Consider the following 19,873-nt stretch of genomic DNA (forward strand, 5'->3'; position numbering starts at 1 on the left):
CATCCAAGTTTTTTATAACAAGATCTATAAATTAAATTGAATAAATACTTAAGAGAACAAATTGTTAATAATTAAATTGCTTGATAAATGCTCTTCAATGGATTGAAGAAGTTCCTGTTTTCAGATTAACCTAATTGCTCATCAACAATGAATCTATCCTATGAAATTAATCTTCTTCCACTTCTTGCATACTTAAATAATTTTTTATCTTTTGAGAAAATATGATGGGAGTGCCATATCCCAAGTTGTAACGAGGACCTCTCTCCTAGGAAGTTGCCCGTTTATTTGAGTCGTTCTTGATTTGCTCATTTATACCTTCATGTTTGTGGTTCAAGCCAACCTTGAGGAGGATATTAAGACCTAATATACATTATTGATCTCTTTCTTAATGGTTTAAGTTTTTAGGATCTAGTGGTTTATTAAGCCAACATTGGATAATTAGTCAACCTACCACTTTGTTTATTCTCGATCTTTGCATCCAAGTTTCATATAACAATATCTATAAGAAAGAATTTGAGGTTTTTTTTTTTTTTAAGAACAAATTGTTACCGGATTTCTTGATAAATACTTTATAATAGATTGAAGAAGTCCCTATTTCTAAACAAAAAAAAAAAAGAAAAAAAGTCCCTATTTTGAGGTAGGGCGATTCTAGCCTATGAAATCTCCAGGCATGCGTACCGAGTATATTTTCTTTTAAGAAACATGGTGGGAAAGCCACCATCCCAAGTAAAATTGGGGACCCCTCCACCAGGAAGAGCGGAGAAAAGCAACTGAAATTAGTAGGATCTGTCATTCTTAGATGTGCACAAGATTATCTTCATTAAAATATGACACAACCGTACTTTCTGCGTTTATCTCTTTCTGGACGGAATTTCAAAAAGGACAGAGCTGTATCAGAGGAGGAGAGTGCATCTACTCATTCCCAAAAGATGATTGATCCGGCGAAGGAAAGAAATGACGTTTAGATGGAGAGTTAAAAACTGAAAAAAAAAGATCAACAAGCTTGCCCTATACGCATATGACATATTTGCTTGTCTCTGTCTCTCTAGATAATGTTCTTAAAGGAAAGAGTAATCATAGTGCATGAATGAGAGTAGACGGACCCATTCACGAATTTTAGAAATATGATGGATAACACAGTGTGAGCAAATTTTAGTGGCATCATGTTATATTACTTAATAGACAATTGTTCCACTAATCCACAACCTACATTCCGAATAGCAGTGCCCATGACTTTTGGACTTACAGTTTTTTTGTTGCAATACTTGTTCTTACAACCTTGAGTTGCCTGTCCGTGAGTTCCCTTGTAACCACACTTCATTCCTCAGCCCAGTATACACTTACATGTTCCAGTTTTTCAGTGAACTCTCGTACTCTTCGCCCTAGAAAAGCAGCACAGCAAAAAGTGAAAGACATTAATGAATTGCAAGAGCGGATATGTCAGTTCCCCCAGCATTCGCCCCGGACCGTACCAAAAGTGAACTGGCATGGAGGGGGAGAGAGAGGAGCCGAGAAATACTCTCCACTACTGCTTGAAAAGCAGGAAAGAAGGCCCCAAAATCCATCTATTTCATGTAAAATAAAATACATACATACATACATACATACCTATATATATATTATTTATTAATTGAAGTTAGTAAATAATTTGCCAACTTGTTATAATGAAGTTGGTGCTTCCCTTGGTATTTACTATCAAAACTGAGAAAATAGCTGAAATATTTACCTATTTCAGCTAAAAAATTCAAAAAAAAAAAAACCGGTTTGTTTCAAAATTGTACAGTCTGAATTTTTATCATACTTTTCCAATTGCCGATCAGTATGGGTTGACAAATCTTGATTTCCACTATATCTTTCATATATACGAATTAATCAATCATACGCATTATAAGTGCAGAGTGTTTTTTTTATATGAATTAACCTTGATTCCCCTCTCCTTCAGTGATCTCTAGGATGTTTTGATAGTTCCATCCATTTTCATATTGCAACCATCCAATTGTTTATGATGAAAGAAATTGCAAGCCACTACTTATTTTAAGCTTGCTGGTGCTTCCATCGTTGATCCCTCAAATGTTTTGATAGTTGCACCGGCAATTTTCATATCATCTAACTGTTCATGATGAAAGGGATTGCAAGCTACAACTTAGTTTGAGCTCCCTGGTGCTTCGATTTTATTTGGTTATCAAACGTATTTGCTGGATTACCATCACTTTCAATTGAGGTTCTGAAGACAGTTGTTCCTGTTTGATTCCCCCTCGCATGAGTGCATGACCACTCCAATATATTCCTTGACTGAGATAATTAATGCTGAACATAAATAAAGCAAGATCTATTAGATTCTAAAGCAGGGTTGTTTTTTTTTTCGTTTTATTCAATGGAATTGTAGAGCAATGATGAAGTCAATATATTAAAAATCAAATTGCTGCCAGTTAAGAGGTACTGAGTAGACATGACATTCTCCATTATGTTGAGAAAAGATGGTGACCGGGATAAGCGGGCTTCGTACTCTGTGCATAAAAAAAAAGAAAAATACGGTACTATACGGTAGTGTCCGTGAATTCTATTAAGCTGATGCTAGCTTGGTATGGTTTGCTGACCATCACCAATTTGCCCATTTTGGATTTGCGTTGAATTTCCTGTAACAACTCAGGATCTAATTCAAAATGGCTAGCCGGAAGATATTATTTGGGTTCCTTGATCCTGTATAAGTACCCAAGATCTACCCAGCGAATAACCGATGTGGGACTAAATACAAGTCCGCACGGATCCTCACATACTCCCCCGTTCAAATCCTTACGTCCTCATCAGGCTAAGGATTCATATCTATTCAAATCAAATTACGGACACCACGATTGATCTATGGTCATCCCCAATGTATCCGTGCTACAGTATTCCCTAGTCCACATAGGTTAATAGCCGGGTCCGCTCTGATACCATTTGTAACAATGCAGGACCTCATCCAACATGGCTAGTCGGAAGGTATTATTTGAGTTCCTTGATCCTGTATAAGTATCCAAGATCTACCCAGTGAATAATCGATGTCGGATGAAATACACGTCCGCATGGGTTCTCATACTTTCGAAGGCCGTTTTAGGTGGATCCAGCACTCGTACTGCAATGCCCAACTCTCGTAGTGCTTTAGGATGGGATCATGGGAGTGACACTGGCATCCGCTCGATATACCTAGCGTCAAATTTAGGCCAAGCCAAGGTAGCTTTGCACGTTTGTGGATAAACTTCTCCAATGGAAGGGTGGCCACAAAAGCACCATTGGTATGAAATTATCAAATGCTCATGTTGATCTCTCATCGCTTTTGTCAAGGCCTGTTTTTAAGTAATCGACCAAATTGGTAATGGTTGAGAACTAATGCTTGATGACAGTATGTGTCGCAACAATGATCGTATACGTGTCGGCATAATCTTCGTTAGGGTCCGCTTCAAGTGGAGACTGTTGCATATTTAATTTAGTTCGTGGTCATCGACAGGCATAAATAGGAAAGACCAATTCATAAAGCAAGACCAAGTTGACAGGAGAGTGATAAGGTTTGTTACTTATGGTTCATGACTTCAACTCCTTTTGGGTACTTTAAACATTGTCTGAATATATAATAGTTTATCCACCGGCTGTGTGAAAACTGAAAGGTGAGCCGCTCCATGACAAGCTCAACATGAATGCCTGAATAAATGTACTCAACTTGCACAAAATGCCGCTTTTGATTCAAGGGTTAAAATAATAATTACCATTGATTTTGAATAAAAATTGTAACCATGATACCTTTAGTATTTGTTTTAATAGACATGTATTGCATGCATACGTCTGTTGGTTGCATCAATACCACAACAGGAGCCTTTTGATCCGCTCATACCATACACGCTCGCCGCCCCACTCTTCCCATCCAAATTCCCAATTTAATACTTCGATTTCACGAATTCCTTTTTGTTTTTTCTTGAACTAGAGTTAGAGCCTCACTTTAAGGAACATACATAGAGCCGGTATATATGATGATGCTTTACAAAGGAGTGCTTTGGCTGCAGCAAAAAGAGGAGGAGTGCTTTGGATCTCTCCATGCTGCGTTGTCCCTTCTGGTGGGTGCTCGAAAACGGCTTATAAAGCACTAGAAGCTGGGAGAACCGGGAAAGATTATAACGAGGTGGTGGATTCTCCACTCTGGTTGTTGATGGAAATGCACCACACAAAGCCTGCTCCTTTTTCTGGTGCTCATGAGCCTGGCTGAGGAGATCGAGGGGATGCTCCCACTGTCGTGCCAAGCCGGGGGCCCGCACGGAGAACCATTGGTCTCGATTACTCGAAGCCAACGAGACGAGATGGTGGTGGGGACTAAAGAACTCGATAGAGCTCGACGCTTATACCCACACTAGCTAAAGAACTCAATAGAGTTCGACGCCAGCATGATGTCCCTTCAGTTGCCATGTTACGGGAGGATGAACACTTGGTTCCAAATGCTTCTGGTTTCCAAGAATTGAAATACCAACGCAAAATATGACATGCACCAGTTTATTTTGGCCTTTCACAAATGCTTGGTGGATGCCTACTCGGAATGCATACATGGAAATCAAATCTATGGTCATCATGGATCGGCAAATGCCAGGAGGAAAATAGCAAGCAAGAAAAGAGCACGCACAGCCACGAGAGGATGTAAATTTAACATGGTTCAGCCAAATGCAAGATCTACATCAAATTTAGGTGCGAGAATCAGATCAGGTTAGATTGGATAAGGATCGCATCAAAATTCGTCTATCCAAATTCTACCTATACATGCAAGCCAAAAATTTATTGAAACTGTACATGCTATTCAAATTAATGTCCATCTCAAATAGATTTTATAACTGGTTAGACGTAAAATTTAGAGGCGTATACAATCTCATCAAGAGCGCCCTCAGATTGGCTCTATAGCGGCTCAGTAGAGTTTGGTTCAGTTGGAAAATAAGATAATCTCAAACAAATTTACAGTTTGGGTTATAAACAAGCCGAGCCTAGACAATAGTAGATGGCAAGATTAAGAGGAAGCTTGTCTTCGAACTCATGCAGCAGGCTTGAGTTCCAGTCTGACCAGTTGATCTAATGGTTGGACCAGTCACAAGAGATTCAGCCCCATAACTATGATAACGACTATTTTACTTAATTTAATAATTATTATGTTATAATTTTCTATGATAACTACTATTTTACTTAATTTAATAATTATTATTTTATAATTTTCTATACATATATACATGTACATGCATATAGGCTAAATTACTCAAAAAAATCTGTATTCAAGCATTTTTTTCAATTTTAGCATATTGTTTCAAATTTTGCAATTGGATACAGTTACTTTATTAAGTACTGCAATATTTGTCCACCGGGGTTGGCTAGGAACATCTGCGGTTCCCACTTCGCAATTACAGTGCCTCGAGTAACTCTTATTTCTTAGGAACCCCCACCTCCTGGCCGCCTCAAGATAAACTTTGATGGCAGTGCCTCGGCAGAAGGAGATAGAGGAGGGACTGGGTTTGTGATCCGGGATCATGCTTCCAGACTAGTCGCGACAGACGGGCGACACACTAGTGATATGACGGCCATTGGAGCCGAGCTCAGGGCAGCATGGGAGGGAGTCACCTATGCGAGGAGGAGCTTAGGGGCAGATTGCCTAATCCTGGAAGAAGACTCTTCTACGGTGACTGAGTAGATTCGTGATGTCGGGCACTAGGTACTCAGGGATATCAAATGCTAGTGGCGGGTTGTCGTTCGATTCAGGTTGTCCATGTATTTCGGGAGGCGAATAAGGCTGCAAACTAGGTCGCCTCCTTTGCTGCTCACCATTCGGAAGAGGTTCGAGTTCGACTTTGTCCTCTTATCTTTATGTTGCCTTCTTTCTTTTGATGTTAAGGATAGTGTTCATGCTAGGTTGACATAAACTACCGTTGTACCAAAAAAAAAAAAAACTCGGCATCTAATTTTGTTGTTAAAGTGCTATGTGAAAATAATATGGAAATTTTTCGGAAATGATGTGGAAAATAACAAATGGTTTCTTTCAAATTCAGAGAAGAGGAAGAGGGAGAGGTAGGTGTTCGCTTTAGCCTTCCTTATCCTCTTCTCTCTTATCCTCTCACTAGTCCTCTTCCCCCTTTACTTTCTTCTTCTTCTTCTTGCAACGTCGAACGTGAGGGAGTGAAAGCGACAATCGACAGTGATATGCGAATGCTGGTAAAGCCGTTGCTGAAAGCGGGCAATGAAAAGAACATGCTCATCTATGCAATTGCCAGGATGGGTTGGATCTGCAAAACAACTCTTGCTCGGCAAATTTCAACCACAAGATTACTAGCTTCAAACCATGTCCAAATGTCCCAAGGTCGCAACCCCCATCCCCACCAACTCGGGAGTCTCCTCGACACTTACAGCCATCCCAAACCCATGTTCCTCCTTATTCCCCTTCTCCTCGACCCGCAAACAACCCACTTTATGTAGGTTCAAGTTTGATATAAATAGATTTGAACCATATATGGATCAATCTGTCTAAACCTATTTATTAAATCGGTTGGATTCAAGTTTAGACCTTTGATCTGTCTAACCTATTTTGACTCATTTAATAATTTGGTTGGATCATAAACCGATCCATTCAACCTGTTTAAAATCTGTTTAACATATTTATGTTGAGTTACGCCCCATGCAATGCGACGTTCGCAGCGGAATCTCGCACGGGACATCGTTCATCGTATGAACGCGCCCCAGATCATAGATTTTAAAAAAATTTCTGGATTCAAATCCAGAAGACCTTTGAGCTCATGAGGGAGGAAAGATTAGGATCGAAGGAAGTTGATTAAATATCACAAAACTGAAACAAAAATTAGAAACAAAGGTTTGAAGATCCCATCTTCAAACTTTGTGCGGATGGAAAAACACCGCAGCCTGATGATTTTTGGAGGTTCCTATTGGAGCCGCACAAGTATCCGCCCTCTACAGATATCCACACGAGAACTTGACTATCTGAGATCAGATCTCACCGGAGTGCTAGCTCCTTGCAGAGACCTCTCATGATTATCAATAATGATTAGAAGAAGATCAGCAACATACTTTTTTGAAGAAGAACTCCTTTTTCTTCAACCTTGCTCGCAATGGAGGAGGAGGAACGAGGAAGCTTTGCACCGTGGATCTTTCTTGCCTTGCTACCATGGAGGAAGAGGATGAAGAGGGCCTCTTGCTGCCGTGGAGAAGGGAGAAAGAAGGCTTGGGCGTGGAAAGGAAAGAACCCTTCTTTCCTTGGGCGTGTGGGCTCTCCCCTTAGGTTCTCTTCTCACGCTTCCAACGCAACTTTGGAAGAGGAAGAAGGAGGGCACCTTGCTGCCGTGGGAGAAGAGAAGGAGAGGGAGAGAGAGGAGGCGTGAAGGAGGAAGAAACTCCAATCAATTGCTTTCACAGCCTCCAATGAATCCCCTTTCATAATAGGTGGCTTAGGGTTTTTCAAGGCTTATCAAAACCAAGAGATAAACTCTCCCTTGCCGCCCACCCTTGGATCAATGCCAAGTATCCATGGCGCCATAATCAAGTGGATTAGAATCTACTTAGGTGGCGCCTCAAATCAATGCATGACATGTGTCCTTGGATCAAGAGATTAGAGCCTAATCACATTGGGCTTGAACCTCTTTCATGGCGCCTTGGATGGGTCCTAATCACATTAGGACTTGTCCCTTAATTAGGCTAACTCCTAATCACATTAAGAGAATTAGATGGGGTGCCATGCATCCTACAACGCCATGGGACTTTAGAGTCTGCATGGTGTGAACATGATTTCAACATTTTCATCCTACGATGCCATGTGGACTTTAAAATCCGCATGGTGTGAACACGACTTAAGGCATATTCCAAGAATATATCCTGATCTAATGAGGGTTAAACCAATCATGAGCCCAACTCAATTTAGGTCAAACCCAATTTGATTTGGTTCATTAAATCAGCCCAATTGCAATCCAATTGCAATCAATTCCACTTAATTCTTCTTCCATTAACTCACTAATACTTAGTGGGTTTATTCAATCACCAATCATATTGATAATTAACATCAATTATGATTCTAAATCACAATTACGATAGTCTGACTAATCAAATTCTCTATGTGTGTGACTCCAAAGGTTCTATTCTATCTGGTAGTGAAACATATTGAGATCCCCATCTCAATATCACTGAAACTCCTTTCAGTGGACTGAAACAATTTCAGTTCTACTCTTAGGGTTCACTGATCATCAAGTAAATGCCTTCGAGTCTCACAATCCACTAGTGACATCTAGCAGTATGTGGTGGCAACCCAGCAAAATAGAATGTCTGAACCTTTAAGTGCAGTTTGCATATGATACTGTCCCTCTATCATGGATCTCGACATGACGGAGGTTCTGGATAACTCGTCAAACCTCATCGTCCGTCATATGTCAAATTTATTCGACTTTCAATTCGACATATGAAAAACTCTTTTTCCAAAATACCTGGCAAAAAATTTATCGAACTCAGTCTACATAAATCATATAGGATCACTCCTAATCTATCAAGGTCGATAGATCCCATCTAGATGCAACCCTATTCCAAAATGAACCTATTGCAACCAATCCGCACCATAAGAATCCGAATGGCTAGGGCCCAAGTTTACATGCTCATCAAACTACAGCAACCTTACAGTGAATAACTGAAGCATCGCAGGTCAAAGTACCAGTTATACAACTACAGCATAAGTGGTCACTGGTGAGTGGATAGACATCCATGTGACTACTTTCTTTGGTCACGCTCAGTATACTTGTTCTCCAACAAGTACTTGCACAATCACTATAGTGTCTCTACATTGTGGACTCGAGACTCATCCATCAAACTAAGTGATCTGTGTACTAATCGATCACTGCCCTCGTGATGGATTCATCGATTAGGAGCATTTAGAAATTAATCCTTAATGACACATGCCTCAAATTCTCAACTTCTTAAGAATATATGCCATCATGTTATTAATTTTTTGGATGATTCATGGACACAAACAAACATGAATGAATAATAAATTGCCCAATTTTATTAATCAATAAGAGTCAAATTATAAATTTATGCTCCAGATTACAAATATGCGTCAGCCACATTGGCTTCTAGGACATACTTCTAACCATTTAAAACATGTTTAACCTATTTCTGTCCTATTTAATCCAACCTGCTTAACTAATTTAACCTGTTTAAATCTATTTAATCCATTAAAAGCCCACTTAATATGTTTAACCCATTTTACCTATTGACCTATTTAATAAATGGGTTGCAGGTCGAGTAGTCTTGTTTAATAAATATGTAGGGTTTAGATCTAAATTTTTGATCTATTCAATAAGTAGGTCGGATTTGGATTGATGAATTTTTAACCTAATCTACATGCGACCTGATCCGTATTCAACCTGACGCGATTGCCACCCCTACTTTAAGAGCATGGGCTCATTGAATGGATGTGATTGGATTGGCAAGGCAGCAGTTGGGCTTTATTAATTATACGATGTTCAATGATCCGACGAGGGAACTGACATGCAACGTCTTGGGTTCCCTAAAGCAGATTCGAGAAGAGGAGCATTGGCACCACCCCACCCCAATCCCGACCATAACTCCCTCCCCATCTTTCGATACCCTAGTCTAAATCTCGCCATGCTTCCCGTGAAGCCCAACAACATTGCTGGCAACTAGGGTAGCGAGGCCTACAGAGACAGTGAGGGGTGACAGCAGCATTCTCAACCGACAACACAGTCATGATGCTTCAATGATGAAAGGAGGGAGGCAGAGGTGGCAGCGACGTAGAACAAGGATATCTTGTGGTGAAGGGGGTGCAAGGTTTGCCGAGACAAGGACACACTTGTTCTTCTCCCTATCGGAACCTTTGCTTGTGCATGGTCTGATGGAGCGAATACTGGTCATCTCGACCTCAGGCTGATCCGACCTCCTTGACCTCAGCCTTAGCCAAGGCAAACGACTTTAATTTGGACCAATGTGCCATTCTAGTCAGTCCGATACGAAAATAATGTCAAAGATCATTGTGTGAATGGTAATAATGGCATTAGCGATGGTTGCACTAGTATAATAGTTATGACGTGATCCGTGCAGTTATCACTCAATATTGATTGTGGGGAACCATTACTATGTTGTTAATGCATGATTAGCCATTATCCTGCAGTTATAGTATGGCACTGCTCGATAGATCAGATAACAGACCCCGCACACATCCTATTTATATATGGATGACTTGGAAACCTTCAAGTAAGCAAGACCACTCCTTTACATACACTCATTCTCTCTCTCTCTCTCTCTCTCTCTCTCTCTCTCTCTCTCTTCCATTGTTACTCTAGATCTTTGACTTAAGCATCAGAAGGTCGGCCTTCTTGATCCAACTGCATTACTCTTTGAGACTACTGCTTGTGCTTGGCTCAGGATATCCTCCTTTCTGAAAAGCTTTCTACTCAAGTGAGGAAAGCCTGATTTGGAATCCTTTTTCACAGCCTTTTTGCCCAAATGAGCCCCACTAGAAACCTTCTAGCAAGTGGACTTCTTTGCAAGTCAGTCTCGCTATCCTCCTTGGTTCCAGCCAACCGTAGCATACCTCTGTTCCTACCAACCCCAGCATGCTTTGGTTCCAACCGATCTCAAAGCATTTCAGGCGGAGACCAATTTCAACCCAGATTCTAGCAGCAATAGATTGGTGCTAGAGGGAGGGTCCGAGACCCGCACTAGGGAAGGGAGAGATCAAATCACCTTACTGTGCAAGCCATCATGAAGTCTCGGAGGAGTCATGGTGCATCTAATACATCACAACGATGGGCTCACCCTGCATCTAATGCTTCATTTAAAAGCCCAACACACGCACTGCCGCTATCACAATTGGATGCACATGTTAATACTAAGCAATTCAATATGCTTGTACAATAGGTACAAGCTTTGATAGCAGTGATTCAAGGCCTGCAACAGACAACATTGCAGCAAGACCTTTTTGCTACCCTTTACAAAGCAACACAGATCTGATATTTGAGGCTCTGGCCCGGTTCTATTCACTCCTTTAAGCAGCTCGGATGTTTCTTCACAGTGCACTTTGTAGAGTTGGGCAACGGGCCGTGCCGGGCCGGCCCGGCCCAGGCCCCCCGGGCCCAAAGACTAAACGGGCCGTGCCTGGCACGGCCCGTCCAGCACGGAACTGCAGCCCGGCCCGGCCCCAGGCCCCTCTATTGGTGGGCCGGGCCGGGCACGGCCCGTAACGGGCGCAAACGGGCGGCCCGCAACGGCTCCGAACGGGCCGTGCCGGCACGGCCCGTAACGGCTCCAGACGGGCCGTGCCTGGCACGGCCCGTCTGGAGAGGGGGAGGAAAATAGCCGTTTCCAACGGCTATTTTCGGGAAAAAGACGCTTTTACCCCTCCCAACAGTCCAATAACGGCTGAATTGAGGGGTATTTTGGGGAAAAAAAATTTTGGGCTTCTATAAATAGCCCATTCCTCCCTCATTCTCACCACACCAAACCTCTCATTCTCTCCTTCTCTACTGCTATTATTTCTCTCTTCTAAAGTGCTCTTCTAGCAATTTAATTTTTAGTTTGTTCAAGTGCTACACAAGAGGAGGTTCCTGTTGAGAAGAGAAGGTCGCTTCTGTTGAGAGCACAAGAGGAAGCTCGGAATCTCGGCTCTGCCTCTGCCCTCCGACCCTCTACTCAATTCCTCCTTGCGGTTAGTTTTTATTTTTTGAATTAATCATAGATATGTCATCTTTTGAGGAAAGTCAGTTTGGCATTCCTGTTTCTGAGGGAGAAGAAACTAATCCCCAACCCCCTGTTCCTAGTTCCTCTAGAACTGGTGAACCGAGTGAAGGTCAAACCTCTTCTCGTAAGAGGACTAGTACTGTATGGAATGAATTTGATAGAGTTATGGTTGAGGGAGTCTGGAAAGCTAGATGTAAAAAATGTGCCAAACTTTATAGTTGTAGTAGTAGTGGGGGAACAGGGCATTTAAAAAGACATCAAGAGAGTCATAGGATGCATGATTCTCATGCTTAAACTCAAAGTAGCCTTAATATACAAGGGGGATTACTTGTAGGTAATTTTGCATATAATCATGAAAATCAAAGAAAAGCACTTGTAAAATGGATAGTTAAGGATGAATTACCTTTTAGTTTATGTGAATCTTTTAATTTTGAAGAATATGTTCAATTAAACCTACAACCTGCTTACAAAAGAACTAGTAGGCGTACATTTAGAAGAGTAGCTATGACCAATCTTTTAGCAATGAAATAAAATTTAATTGAAACACTTTCTACTTTAAATGTAAAAATTTCATTAACTTCTGATATTTGGTCAGCATCTGTAGGTAGTAATTGTTTTATTGCCATTACTGCTCATTATATTGATAATGATTGGCAATTAAATAAACGTATTCTTGCTTTTCGTGCTTTTGATTTTCCACATTCTGGGCAACAAATTTCAAATATAATTTATCAAACTGCATGTTCATATAATATTAATGAAAAAATTATGTCTATTACTTTTGATAATGCATCTAATAATAATTCTGCTGTTGTATTATTAAAAGACTCATTACATCCCATATTAGATGGAAATTTACTGCATATTAGATGTGCATGTCATATCTTAAATCTTTCTGTTCAAGCTGGCATGGGCATGATTCAAGATGTGATTTCAAAAATTAGAAATGCAGTTTCTTTTATTCATGCTTCTAGATCAAGACTTTAAGAATTTAAGGAATTATGCATAAATCATGGTAAACGTTTTAAAAAATTTAAACTTGATGTAATTACTCGTTGGAACTCCACATATAGCATGATACATGATGCATACCCATATAAAAATTTATTAAGTGCATATATTAATGATCGTGGATTAGGATTTACATTGACTGAAACTGATTGGAATAAAGGAAAAATTTTGGAAGATTTTTTGCTTAGTTTTTATAATGCTACCAATGTTCTTTCTGGTATTTATTATCCTACTTCATGTTCATTTTTACAACAAGCATATATAATTAGTCAAAAATTTGCAGAACATAGATATGATGATGTTTTAATGCCTATTATTGAATTAATGGAATCTAAATGGAATGAGTATTGGGAAGGATATGTCCTATGCATAACTTAGCTGCTGTATTTGATCCTAGAGTTAAATTAAATGGCGTGCTAATTTTACTTGATGCATACTCTGAAAATATGAATCAAGATGCTGAATCTGCTAAAGATGAGGTAAGACAACTTCTTTATGATATTTATGCTATATATGATGAAAAAATTCGTGGATCTAGAACACAAATACAAACCTCTATTCCTCCTTCTACTAGTTCTCGTTCGTCATCTATTTTTTCATTCATTGCACAGAGAAGACACACACATGCTTCAAGTTCCTCTTCATCTTCTTCATCTTTAAGTAGTGAACTAGAATTTTATTTACGAAATGATCTTCATTCTGCATATGATGAAAATCAAATAGAGAATCTAGATGTATTATCTTGGTGGAAGAGTGTTAGAAATCAATATCCTGTTATGTCTGCAATTGCACGCGATATTTTAGCTGTGCCGATGTCCACGGTAGCATCGGAATCCGCTTTTAGTGCAGATCGGCGTGTTCTTGACGAAAAGAGAAGTAGGATGACGGGCGAAACGGTGGAGATGCTTCTCTGCTTCAAGGATTGGCTGGATGCTGAGGCAAGACTTCAAGATAAAGGTGGACATAATACAACATCCTCTGATGATGATGATACAAACACTACTGAAGACTGAAGACTGAAGACTGAAGACTGAAGAGTGAATACTGATTCACTGAATCACTGATGATTAGTAAGATTTCTTAATTTTTTATAATTGTACATTTTTATTGTATTCTGGAGGTCAGACCAAGGTCCAAACCTCGGCCCTTTCTTAGTTTCTTATTGTATTCTAGAGGTCAGACCAAGGTCCAAACCTCCCTTCATGTACCATTTTGATTTAAATTAATAAACTGGTAGGGGTCTATGCCAAACCCCCCACCATTAAGGTGGCTTTATATTCATAAATCAAGATTTCTTAGTGTTCAATATTTATTAATTTATTAAAAAAATTTATGAAGCATTAATTTTTATCGGGCCGAGCCGGGCCCAGGCCCGGACCGTGCCAGGCTCGCGTGCCAGCCCGGCCCAGGCCCTTATGGGCCGTGCCGTGCTGGCCCGCGGGCCGTGCCGTGCTTGGCCCGCGGGCCTAGACCGGGCCGTGCCGGCCCAGGCCCGAAGCGGGCCGTGCCTGGCACGGCCCGCTGGCCAGGACCCTCTAGCCCAGCACGGCCCTATCAAAGGGGCCGTGCCCGGCACGGCCCGGCACTGTAGCTTGCGGGCCGTGCCAGGCACGGCCCGCTTCGTGCCGTGCCGTGCCGGGCCGTGGGCGGCCCGGCCCAGTGCCCATCTCTAGCACTTTGTTAGTAGTCGAAGACAGGGTCGAGGCTCTGATGCACTGCTCGACATTAAATAGAGAGAAGGAGAGTCCCTCAAAAATTTTGATAACCGCTTCAATGCGGCGATGTTGGAAGTATGCAACTTGGATCAGTTGGTCACTACGTCGGCTTTAAAGGGCGGTTTGAGGTCGTCCCATTTTCTATTTTCTTTGGAGAAGCGCTACCCCACAAACTTTGCAGAGATGTTAGCCCAAGCAAAATAGTATACCAATGCTGAGGAAGTTATGGCATCTCAGCGAGAGTCAACCAAGGATAGGCCCGAAAAAGGTGGCAAGAGGAGGCAAGATGAAAAGGATGCTCCAAGAAGAGACTCTCGCCAAGAAGAAGGAAGTTCTCTCGACCGAAGAGCCCTCCTTGAAAGTTCGAGAGGTATACTCCTCTCAATGCACCGAGACTCAAATTCTTATGGAGACCAAGCACCAAGGCTATTTGCGGGCTCCTAGGAGAATGAAGGCATCGACAAACCAGAGAAATAAGAAGTATTGCCATTTCACCAGGAACACGGACATGACACTGAGGAATGCATCCAAGTGAAGGGTGAGATAGAAGCACTTATCCAACATGGCTGGTTAGATCGGTATGTCAATAATCAATGGGGTCGGGAAGAGCCTGCCTTAGATCAATGGCCTCTCGAAGAGCCAATTGATAACCATCCAACGACAGGAGCTATCAACACTATTACTAGGGGAGCTACTGGTTGGATGCCAAGCACCTTGAGGGGCCACGATCGAGGAGCGCATGAGGAAGATGTCTCTTTGAAGAGGCAGAGGGTAGGAGATGTCATTTCTTTCTCTGATGCTGACTTGGGAGGAGTTCATACTCCTCATGATGATGTTGTAGTTATCTCTCTAACTATTTCTAATTATGATGTAAGAAGAATTTTAGTTCATAATGGAAGTTCAACCGATGTGTTGTTCTATTATGTTTTCTAAGGAATGAAGTTACTTGCTGAATGGATGAGAAAAGTCAACTCACCACTGGTTGGGTTCTTGGAAGACTATTCTCGTGGAGGGTGTAATCAACCTATTGGTCATCATGGGATAAGAGCCTTAGCAAGCGTAGTGAGGCTGGATTTTTTAGTGGTCCGAGTTCCCTCTGCCTACAATGTAGTCTTAGGCCAACCTAGTCTAAATGCTTTAGGAGTTGTGGTATCCACTTACCATCTGCTCATACAATTCTCCACCAAAAATGGGGTAGGAGATATTCGAGGTGACCAAATATTAGCTCGGCAATGCTATATGGACACACTCAAGGAAAAAAACTAGTGGAAATGTTGCCAATAGAGGGTCTCGACGTAAGAGACGAACTGAAGGAACAACGGAAAGAACCAACTGAAGAAGTAGTGCATGCTCCCTTGATGGAAGAAACCCATGACCAAATTGTATAGATTAGCTTACAACTAGATGAGGAGAATCAAGCAAAGCTCGTCGACTAGATGAGGAGAATCAATGTCGATGTCTTCGCATGGTCGGCTACTAACATGCCATGAATAAGCTCTAAAGTGATTATCCACAAGCTCAACATGAACCCAGTATACCGGCCTATGCAGCAAAAGAAAAGGAGCTTCGCCATAGAAAGATGACAAGTTATTGTCCAAGAGGTTTTCAAGCTTCATCTCCGGATTGGGTGAATCAACAATCTGGAATCATCTCGAGGCCATGGTCTCACAAGATGGCGGTCACGAGGGCCCACATGACGAAGAGTAGCACGATGCTCATGGTGGACACAGGCACTACAGGAACATCTAGCTTTGCCAACATTTTTTAATATATTTTCTAGATTGTATCTATAATTTTGACTTCCTCTCTCCCACTTGTTTTCATGGGAAGGTTGTATCATCTTAGAACTTGCACAGAAAGAGGCGGCATAAATCTCATAGTTCATGGGGTAAGAGGAAACCCTAATTAATTGAAGGAAGGAAAGTACTAGAAAGGTTATCACCGAGGATCTATCGACGGCTTCCGTCAGTAGGCACCAGGAGGGAGGGGCTTCTCGGACGTGGCAATAGGTTGGGGCAAAGCAGCAGGCTGCGAGGTAGGTGAAGGCTGCGGGAGGTGTTCGAGGAGGAAGTTGGAGGTATGCAGCAGAGTGGAGTATGCAGAGTGGAGTTGGAGGAGAAGAAAGCTAGTGAAGGAGAAGGAAGCTAATGGAGAGGTGGAGGAGGAGAGGAAACGGCAAAGGCAGCATAGCAGAAGGAGGAGCTTGATCGATGGTAGGGGTGGGAGGAAAGGGTCGAGCTGGGTCGGGCTAGGGATTTGGAAAATATGGAATTTTATTGGCTTCTGACGACGCTTTTAAGTGTCATAAAATAACGACGCTTAACAGAAAGCATCGGTAAAATCGGTTCTAACTTGTCGATGCTTAAAAACGTCGTTGAAAGCCAATAACAAGACAGCTTTAAGCAACGGAATGTAACAATACTTAACAAAAAGCATCAGAAAAATCTGTTTCAACTTGCCGACACTTTAAAGTGTCGTTGGAAGCCAATAAAAGACGATGCTAATAAGATGCATCGGCAAAATTTGGCACGATTTATCTTTTCCTTCTTTCTAGCATCGGCAAATTTCCATCGACTTTCACACTTATTTCTATAGTAAGGGACCGCAAGCTAGTGAGTGGTAGACTTGAAGCGAGAGACGCTTTAGGAAAGGGAGTGGAAGAGACGACCATGGTGGTGGTTGGTGTCCTCATCATGGCTGCCATGACTGGAGAAACGGTTGTGGTGGTTGAGGACAGAACCAGCCTCATTCTCATCGAGCATGAGGATGGTGAGGTTGATGAGGGCCTTGCAGGCTTGACCGAGCTAGCCTTCGCTGAGGAGCTTGTGGAGGATGGATGAAAACAAAATGAGAGCACAAGATCACCCTTTCTCTCTCTTCCCTCCCTCCCCCTTATGTGAAGTCGTTTTTCTATCACTTGTATGTATAGATATACAAATATATACATATATATATATTATATATTTGTGTGTATATTTATGATGCATTAAATTGTATCTAATTGAAGGATAATTGGATTGAAAGATGGCTACCATTCAGGAGTTTTTCAGTTCGGCTGTGATGTCTTCAAATTAGAAGAGAACATTCGTTGTGCTGATTCCGAAGAGGCAGGATGCCACGGAGCCAGGCCACTTTCGTCCGATTAGCTTGTGTACCACACTATATAAGGCTACGGTGAAGATCCTGGTAGTCAGATTGAGACATATTCTTCCTAGGTTGATTAGTCCAGAGCAAGGAGCCTTTGTGGGCGGACGGTGCATTTTTGAAAATGTTCTCGTTGCTCAGGAATTCATGTTCGATTTTAGTAGGGGCCCGATCAGGAGGAGCTTGATGGAAATAAAGTTTGACATGGAGAGAGCCTACGACAGGATTAGTTGGAATTTTGTTCACCGTGCTTTGCAGGATTTTGGTTTCCACGAGACATGGATCAGATGGGTGCTGGGGTGTGTTAGGGGGCCATCTTTCGCCATCTTGGTGAATGGCACACCATCATGTTTCTTTGAATCCATTAGGGGGCTTCGCCAGGGATGCCCTCTATCTCCATTGATCTTTATTATATGTGCGGATGCGGTCTCCAGAGCGCTCCGGCATGTAGTGGACACATAGGACTAGGAAGTGTATAGGCCAGTGCAGGATTTTCCCCTGATCTCTCATTTATTCTTTGGTAACGACTGCCTATTGTTATCCCATGCGACGAGGCATGCCGCATGGACTATCAGGAGGATTCTCTAGGAGTACTGTGATGCTACTGGGCAACGAGTAAACCTGGCAAAGTCAGCAGTATGCTTCAGTCCGAAGAGCCTCTATTATGGAGATCTTGGGGGTAGGTGAGTAGAAGGGGGTATTAAGGTACTTGGGGGTCCCGATCCTAGGACAGCGTATTCATAGCAGAGATTGCTCCTCTATGAAGCTCAGCATCAGACACAAGATGGAGGATTGGCAGATGCACTCACTTTTCATGATGGGCAGGGTTACCTTAGTGCGGTCAGTACTTTTCTCGATCCCAATTTACCTACTATCCAACTCCATACTTCTAGTGGCACCTCTGAGGTCACTTGAGCAGATTTTCAGAAATTTCATTTAGGGTAGGCAGGACGCTAGAAGAGGCATCCATTTGATATCCTGGGAGGTTCTATTTCAGTCGATCAAGTCTTGCGGATTGGGGGTGCCATTGTTAGTTGCGGTGAGGGAGGTCCTTGTTGTGAGACATATAGCTAGATTTTTGTTGGGGCCGGATAACATATGGTCCTCACTGCTGAGGGGCAAGTAAGGGGTCATTCCGGAGACAGTAAGCACACAGCTTTGATGCCACAGTTCACTTATTTGGAGGGAGATTTGTGCTAGAGCTCCACTGGTGCTCCCGGAGTTCAGATGGGCCATCAGCGATGGGCTGTCTGTTGATGTTCTTAAGGATAGGTGGGGGACGGAGATGCCGATCTACCAATTGCCGACCATGGTAGATATGGCCAAGTTAGCTGGACTCAGGGTTAGTAATCTGCTTGTTCCTGATGAGGGTAGGTGGAGGGAGGGACAGGTTCGGAAGGCCTTCGGGGAGCTTTTGGGGGAGTGAGTTCTGGCCACTCTTGTTTAGTCCCGAGGGGAGTTAGACAGATTACTATGGATACCGACAAGGCGATCTAGGGTGTGTGCCAGGGACTTTCATACAATAATCAGTCGGGAGCCAGCTTGGCAGATCGATGGAGGTTGGATTTGGAGGATGCGGTGTTGAGTTACGCCCCGCGCGATGCGACAATCGCAGCGGAATATCACATGGAACGTCGTTCATCATATGAACGTGCCACGGATCGGAAAGTTCAAAAAAAATTTTGGATCCAAATCCAGAAGACCTTTGAACTCATGAGGAAGAAGAGATTAGGATCTGAAAGAAGTTGATTAAATATCATAAAACTTGAAACAAAAATTAGAAATAAGATTTGAAAATCCCATCTTCAAACTTTGTGCGGGTGGAAAAACACCGCAGCCTGATGATCATAGGAGGTTCCTGTTAGAGCCGCACAAGCGTCCGGCCTCTACAGATATTCACACGAGGACATGACTATCTGAGATCAAATCTTACCGGAGTGCTAGCTCCTTGCGAAAATCTCTCATGACTATCAAAAATATTAGAAGAAGATCAGCATCTTACCTCCTTGAAGAAGAACTCTTTCTTCTTCAACCTTGCTCGCGATGGAGGAGGAGGAAGAAGGAAGCTTTCACCGTGGATCTTCCTTGCCTTGCTACCGTGGAAGAAGAGGAAGAAGAAGCCCTCTTGCTGCCGTGGAGAAGGAGGAAGAAGCAATGGGCGTGTGAAGGAAAGAACTCCTTCTTTCCCTGGCGTGTTGGCTCTCTCCCCTTTGGTTCTTCTTCTCACACTTCCAACGCTTTGGAAGAAGAGGAAGAAGGCC

The sequence above is a fragment of the Phoenix dactylifera genome, chromosome 2 (assembly GCF_051530095.1).
Source record: "Phoenix dactylifera cultivar Ajwa chromosome 2, Ajwa_hap1_PhDact_Kaust_v1.1, whole genome shotgun sequence".
Taxonomy (NCBI): Eukaryota; Viridiplantae; Streptophyta; class Magnoliopsida; order Arecales; family Arecaceae; genus Phoenix; species Phoenix dactylifera.